The sequence below is a fragment of the Schistocerca cancellata genome, chromosome 2, assembly GCF_023864275.1.
Source record: "Schistocerca cancellata isolate TAMUIC-IGC-003103 chromosome 2, iqSchCanc2.1, whole genome shotgun sequence".
NCBI lineage: Eukaryota > Metazoa > Arthropoda > Insecta > Orthoptera > Acrididae > Schistocerca > Schistocerca cancellata.
In genome coordinates this window covers 292,047,123-292,055,030 of record NC_064627.1, presented here as the reverse complement: position 1 = coordinate 292,055,030, position 7,908 = coordinate 292,047,123, and the positions used below count along the sequence as shown (strand labels likewise).

The 7,908-nt window shown below is 41.4% G+C and overlaps 1 pseudogene; it reads left to right on the top strand.

Moving 5' to 3' along the window:
- Positions 1-7,528: 7,528 nt before the first annotated feature.
- LOC126163552 (5S ribosomal RNA) lies at positions 7,529-7,646 on the top strand (annotated as a pseudogene).
- The last annotated feature ends 262 nt before the right edge of the window (positions 7,647-7,908 follow it).

Below are 7,908 nucleotides of genomic sequence, written 5' to 3'. Positions count from 1 at the left end.
GAGGCTCCTGGCTCAGGGAAAGCGCACACATAATATATACAGACCCAGCTGAGCACCATTCTCATGACATCGAAGCAATGTTACAGTGGTGGGGATGGGGAAGGAGGTGGGAGGAAATGGATGCCAGGGCTGTGCATGGTGGCACATGTAAGCCCACCCTCCCCCCCCCCCCCCCCCACACACACACAAATTCATCATCATAAAATGTAGGCTTAAGTTATTTTTAAGGATAGCGTATAACAATCGCTAAATTGCATTATGAAGGACATGAATTCAAAATAAAAAATATTTACTCGAATAGAGTATAAACATGGTGATGTATTATGAAGCCTTATAATCTATCAGACCTAAGCCTTGCTGCTATTTCTGAGATGTACACCAACTGTTATGCAATAGACAAACTAACCTTTTCCAATGTCAGTTTCCACCGGTCTTCCCATTCTTCCATAAATAATCCATAATAGTATTTTGCAACTGTGACTTACTAAACCGACAATCCAGTGTCTTTGTAATACGAACTATTACATACTTCTTAAACTCTCAGGGTATTTTGCCTGTCTCATTCATCTTACATTCCGAATAGTGTGATATTGTCATGGTTGGGTCTCCGAAAAATACCAGTAATTTTGGCCTGTTACCACATAGACCTAACAGTGCTCTTCCAGAATTTTCTGGCCATATCATACCTCTGATATCACATTTATCTAGTTCTTCTTCCATTTCTATAATATACCTTCTAGCTCATTTGCCTTGTATGACCCTTCTAAATATTCTATCCACCTTTCAGCTTTCCCTTCATTGTTTAGGACTTGTTTGCAGTCTGAGCTCTGGATATTCGTACAGCAGGTTCTCTTTCCTCGAAGTGTCTCTGTAATTTCTGCACGTGGGATCTATCTTTTCCTACTCACGCATGCTTCTACAACCTTGCATTTGTCCTCTAACAATGCCTGCTCAGCCATTTTGCGTTTTCTGGCAGTCTCTTCTTTAAAATATCCATCTGCATGCTTCGCTTGCTGAGTTTTTGTATTTTCTCCTTTTATCAGTTAAATTCAGTATCTAGTGTGTTATCCAAGGATTTCTACTAGTCCTTGTCTTTTTACCAATTTCATCCTTTGCTGCTTTCAGTATCTCATCTCTCAAAGATACCCATTTGCCTTCTGTGTTCGTATCCTTCTTTCATTTAAGACTTAATGCTGTCCCTAAAACTTTCAACAATTTTTGGAGGGTCCATTTCCTTAATTTCCTACCGTTTTACAATTTCTTCAGTTTTTATTTGCCATTTATAACCAATAAATTATGATAAGGCTCCACATCTGTCGCTGGAGATGTCTTAAGGTTAAAATCTGGTTTCGAATTGTCTATCTCACCATTAGATAATCAGTCTCAAAGCTTCCAGTGCATCTAGGTCTCTTAGATGTGTACCAACTTCTAACATGATGAATAGGCCATGATTAAACTATATTCGGTGCAAAATTCTACAGTCGGATTCGTCTTTCTTTCCTTTCAACCATTCCATGTTCTGCTTGTCTTCCTTTTAGTAGTATCGAATTCCAATCCTCCAGCACAACTAACTATCTCAATAACTTCTTTTTCTTATCATAAAATTTTTCGACTTTTTAAAATTATTTTTTCGAATCGTTTCCTATAGTCTTCTTCTTCTCTTTCATATTCATGTCCATTTTAACCCTGGCTTTCACTGTGCCAGTGACACTGCTGAAACAGCTAATTTTTCACGGAACTTAGCGTCATTCACTTTCATTATTTTCCACATTTTTTCATCCAGATTCTAGTTGGCTCGATGTCTGTCTAACAAACTGTCTGGGTTTTTGCATAATTGATGCCTCGGTCACTGCAACGTTCGTCTAACGGTCTTATACCAATATCACCTCTTTTTAGTCATATCACCTACTTTACTCCTGCACTGCAGAAAGATTAGCTAGGTGTATGAAGTTCTGTGGGTAAGTTAATACCGTAATTAAGGAGATATCCACTTTTCGTTTTTTTTTCTTCATCTTGAGTGCTTCATTGCTTCAGTTCTAACTAGTGAACATTATGAATATCATTCTCTGATGAAGAATATATACATCGGCTATACTTTAACGTACCTCTGCCACAATACGTAACCCAGTAAGTCTGAATAATTTTTTGTATTCTTAACGAGCTATTATTGTACCTATATGAATACAAAAAAGTCTTAATACTTACTGGGCTACATATTGTAGCAGGGATGCCTTAAAATATAGCCGAAAGAATAAAACATCACTTTTATAATATTTAAAACAATCACAACATAGCTGTTGTCATTTGGTATTTCCACACCAATGTACAGCTAGCGCACTAGCGACATGTGCGCAATGCTTGGGGTAAGGAAAGCATCTGGCACTAGTAGTACGCGCAAGGAGGGTGCTCGATAGCGAATGAACATTATCATAATAATCTTGCTTAAAACATTAAAATTAAAATTATGACGTTAAAACTAGATCTTATTTTAAGATCAACAATGTATTACCTTCGCTAATTACATTTATATTAAAATAAATTGACACAATAATTTAAGAGTGGCTGAGATGGTCAGTGACCAGTTCGCGACATGCTTCGAAATTCTGTTGTAAAGAACATTAATCTTAGAAAGCAGATCCTGGAAGCTCGACGAAACATAATAAAAGCTGTAGCTTCAGCTCTGTTGGGAGAAACATTTAAAACTGATTGTCAACCATGAGGCCGCTGATTTCAGCATGTAAATGTGGGTTTCCAATCCAAGACAAAAACAACTACTTCCACTGCCGCTGTGGCTGCTATTTACGATGATGATAATGGTGGTGTGGTGATCCCTGGTAACAGCAACGTTAAGGAAGAATCTGTAGCTGATTATGAGAAAGATGGTGTCTCCTACTCAAGAATAAGATGAACTAAGGTACAAAAGAAAAATAGAGCAAAGACAGTCAGCTTGTTACCAGCTTCATATTTCAATAAACAAACTGAAAAAACTCTTGACACTGTGTGTGGTATCGGGTTTGACTCACCGGGTGGCTGGATGACTGGTAACACACCAGTGGACATTGTTGAAAATGTTTTAGTTACTCACAGCGTAAGGTATCCCGGAACTGTAGAACAGTATCCTAAACATTACGCAACTCGTAATCTTCACAGTTATCAAATTAACTAATGCTTTTAAATAATATTACACTTCCTACAGGCTCGTAAATGCATACAGAGGGTGCAAGTATACTCGTACCATAAAGCCTCTGATTAGGATACTTCAGTATCCAGAACAATATGCTGCGGGACAATATTCAGTCACAAACGTGGAAGACAATCTAGGTTCATCAGAGAGTGACAACGCCAGTGATAGCGATGAAAATGATTATAAGGTGGTAATTAGAAAAGCAGTACGTGCAGGGACAGGAATGTCTAATGAACCATGAGAAGAAAATAAAATTGAAGATGAAGATTGGAAATGTTATTCTGACTAGTTACATGTTGACTACATCCTTTGGAATAACACAGATTAACTGGTGGAACGTTTAGTGTCTTACTTTCATCAAAAGCAGCTGGTAACAATTCATATGATAATGAAATTACTTCAATTGAAGAAGAGCTTCATGAAGCTGCTGCTATTGGTCCGTAGGAAACAGATTACACGTGTTTCGTTAAATATTTATATCTCTGTTTATTCCCGACATTGTTCGTAAATCTTATTTCAACAAATATGTCGTACTATATTCTTAACTGTCTTTCTAGCTGCAGTAAACAAATATGAGAGGTTACCTCCTCAAAAATACTAAGTTATCGCCACGTTGTACGTTGCTTTGTGTGTGTGTGTGTGTGTGTGTGTGTGTGTGTGTGTGTGCGCGCACTCCAAAATTTAAAAGAAATTGACTTGGATGCGACACAGACCTACGCATTTATAAATTGTTATATTTTGCCAATAGGGAACATAAAGGTACGAATTGATGCAGACAACATGGAAAACACAAACTGAATACATAGACACCACGACGCGAGGATAAGTGAGCACACATGTATCCCGAGTAATGACAGTATATACTGAAGAGACTAAGACCCCTAATAACGGCATACCCTCCACAAGACTACTGAAGCTTGTTGAAATAGATGGCTCGCAGTGTCTAACCTTGTCAGTAAGACTTGCGTAGCTTCGTCACCATCGCTATACTAATGAAGCTGTTATGTTGTTAATGGTTCATTAAAAAACCTCATATGAAGAATAACTTGTATTTTTGTGAGTTTGTATGCCAGTAAGCGTACTTTGGAAGTAGTTCGGTTATGACTGATTTTCAAGACATGTGAACTTACACTAGGTTTTTGGAAGTGTATAGCGATAGAACTCTGACAGCAACAGCCCACAACCTAAGCACCTGTCATAATTAGTGCTCGGTAAGCGTGGTAGATGCTGCCACGTACCCACGTTGCATATGTGCTTTTTATGCTCTACATATTTCAGCGTGTTGCACGACGGCTTTGTCTGCCATTGGGGTTCGATGAGAAACTTAACGCTTTCGGCGATAGTAAGCTAAAGCGCAGTCTGACCAGCAGTTCTTATTCCAGTCTTCTCTATCTCTTCTGGTAGACTGGAAGAAGGCCCAGGTCGCAGCAATCTATAAAAAGCGTAGAAAATCGGATGCACATAATTAGCGGCCAATTTCACTGACGTCGATTTGTTATAGAATCATGGAACATATTTTGTGTTGAGACATAATGACTTTTCTAGGTTCTAAGAGGCTCATCTGCATAAACCAGCAGGTTTTTAGGAAACAGCGGTCATGTCATGCGAGACACAGCTGGCCCTCTTTGAGCACGATATACTACTGGCTCTAGACACCGGCTCCCAGGTTGATGCCACATTTCTCGACTTTCTAAAGACGTTCGACTCAGTTCCGCACTGTCGCTTGCTCCAAAAAGTGCTCGCTTACGGTCTGTCGGACGACATATGCGGTTGGATAGAAAGTTTCCTAACAGACAGAGAGCAGTATATCGTCCTGAATTGGGAGCCTTCAAGAGAAACAAGCATAACATGAGGTGTGCCCCAGGGCAGCGTAATAGGTCCGCTGCTTTTTACGATTTACATAAACGATCTGGTTGATGGTATTGACAGCGGCACTAGACTGTTTGCCGACGATGCTGTAGTCTACAGGAAAGTAGTATCACACGAAAGTTGTGAACAAATCAATGAGGATTTGCAGAAAATAAATGCGTGGTGTAATGACTGGCAGTTATCTCTCAATATTAGTTAGTGTAACCTACTGAGTATAACTAGGCGAAAATCCCCAATGATGTACGAGTACAAAATAAATGTCCAGTCTTTGGAAGCGGTAACATCCGTCAAGTGTCTGGGTGTGACTATTCGAAATGATCTCAAATGGAATGATCAGATTACTCAAATAACCGGCAAGGCGAACTATAGATTGCGGTTTATTGGTAGAATCCTGAAGCGATACAGTCCTTCAACAAAGGAAATTGCTTACAATACGTTAGTTCTTCCAGTTTTAGTATATTGTTCGTATGTAAGGGACCTACCAGTTGGATCTGATTCAAGAGACTGAGAAGGTCCAAAGAAGAGCGGCAGATTCTTGACTGGTAGATTTAGCAATCGCGAGAGCGTTACAAATCTCACTGAAAATTTGAAGTGGGACACACTTGCAAATAGACGACGCGCTAAACGGAAGGGGCTGCTCACCAGATTCGGAAATCCGATCTTCACCGAGGATGTAGAGCATATATTATTACCATCAAATTTCAAATCGTGCAATGATCACCACTCAAATATAAGGGAAATTAGAGCTCGTACTGAGGCCTTCAGACAGTCGCTTTTCCCTCGCGCGTTCCGCGAGTGGAACAGAGGGGGGGAAATATGACTTTGGCGTGAATTGTGCCCTGCGCCACACACCGCTTGGTGGCTAGCGGAGTATATAAGTAGATATGTAGATATGTAGTCTTACACGGTAAGCGTCCAAACAGAAAAACTGAACAATACTGTTATATCTTTCGGAGGTGACCTGCATTTCACTTTGATTCTTCCAGATGGTATCGGTTTCTCCTACAATAGTTTCCTGTGGTCGTTTTACTTCAGGTCATTCTCGATGCATACTTCTAGAGATTTTGCCATTGCTTCTCTCTTCATAGACTGATCTAAATCAGTATAGCTGAACAATAAGGTATCTTTCTGGCTGTTTAATAGGTTACATTAACTGATATTGAGAACCCATGTTGCAAGCATGGTTCTTATGCAAGTGTTCGTTTCATTTTCCTGTAATGTTCTGGCTTTGCAACTTTCATATAAACAACAGCATGTTGCGCGAACTTCATCACATTGTTTGCGGTGTTATTTAGATAAGTAGACCAGACAAAAATCATCCACCTAATACCGTGTAACACCACTTCTAACTTTGATAATCTACATGTACATACATACTCCACAAATTCTGCAAACCACTGTATGGCGTACGGCAGAAGGTACCTTCACCACTACAAGTCATTTCCTTCCCTGTGCCTCTCGTAAATAGATTGAAGGAAAAAGGACTGACTATAAGTACCTGTACGAGACACAGTTTCTCTTATCTTCGTGGTCCTTACGCGAAATGCGCGGTGGCAGCAGTAGAATCGTTCTGTAGTCACCTACAAACGTCGGTTCTCTAAATTTTCTCAACATTATTCCGCGAAAAGAATCTCGTCTCCGCTGGAGGAACTCCTACTTGAGTTCACGAAGCACCACGTCAGCGCCCGTGAAGTGTAAACTTGTGGTGTAGGATAGTGAACCATTGGGTCATAGCAATGTTTTTCATAGGCGGAAAACAGAATGCGCACAAGTATCGCCGCCTCCTGGCAGGTGGATGCTAGAAGACGTTCCTCTGAAGACTAGGAGGAAACTGTGGTACCAAAATGATGACTGTCCAACCAACAGTGCAAGAAGTACTACAGCATGTCTTCACGAATTGTTTCCAAATCGTTGGACTGGACACAGAGGTTATGTACCTTGGCCGGCCCGTTCCCTAGATTTGACCGCCGCAGACTTTTTGTGAGGAAAGCTGAGAGACGCTATCTACAACGACCTACCAACAACACCCGATTATATGCAGCCTGCTGGGACATATACAGGGAAACGTTAGGATGTATGTAACGGCCATTCCATAACAGACTGGAAGCGTGTGAGGTAATGTGCTAGTTGTGGGGCCCTGGAAATATTCTAAGTAAGGAGTTGGCGTGGCCGCGCTGGGGCCTTTCGCTGGGCCGTGCCTCATTGGCAGGCACGTGGTGCCGAACGTTAGCCAGGGTCCAGGGACCACGTGGCTGGGAATTCCATACTGACGCTGTGTCGGTGAAGGAGACATGCCGGGAGTGCCAAAGATGGCGGACTTTGTGAAACATTAATGGCAGACATTTCACAGTTCGTACAGAATTAATGGTAGCCAGATGAATCATGACACCTCAACAAGAAACATGTACATTATCATTATTTGCACGACGATTCTGATGGTGTAATTAGATTTTCAATATCTTTATTAGTTTAAAGGGCAACGGCCTTGCCGCAGTCGATACACCGGTTCCCGTCAGATCGCCGAAGTTAAGCGCCGTCGGGCCTGGTCGGCACTTGGATGGGTGACCATCCGGGCTGCCATGCGCTGTTGCCCTTTTTCGGGGTGCACTCAGCCTCGTGATGCCAACTGAAGAGCTACTCGACCGAATAGTAGCGGCTCCGGTCAAAGAAAACCATCATAACGACCGGGAGAGCGGTGTGCTGACTACACGCCCCTCCTATCCGCATCCTCAGCTGAGGGTGACACGGAGGTCGGATGGTCCCGATGGGCCACTTGTGGCCTGAAGACGGAGTGCTTTTATTAGTTTAAAGTTTAGTATCTGACTGTAAATTATACAAGTAACACCCAGCAACGG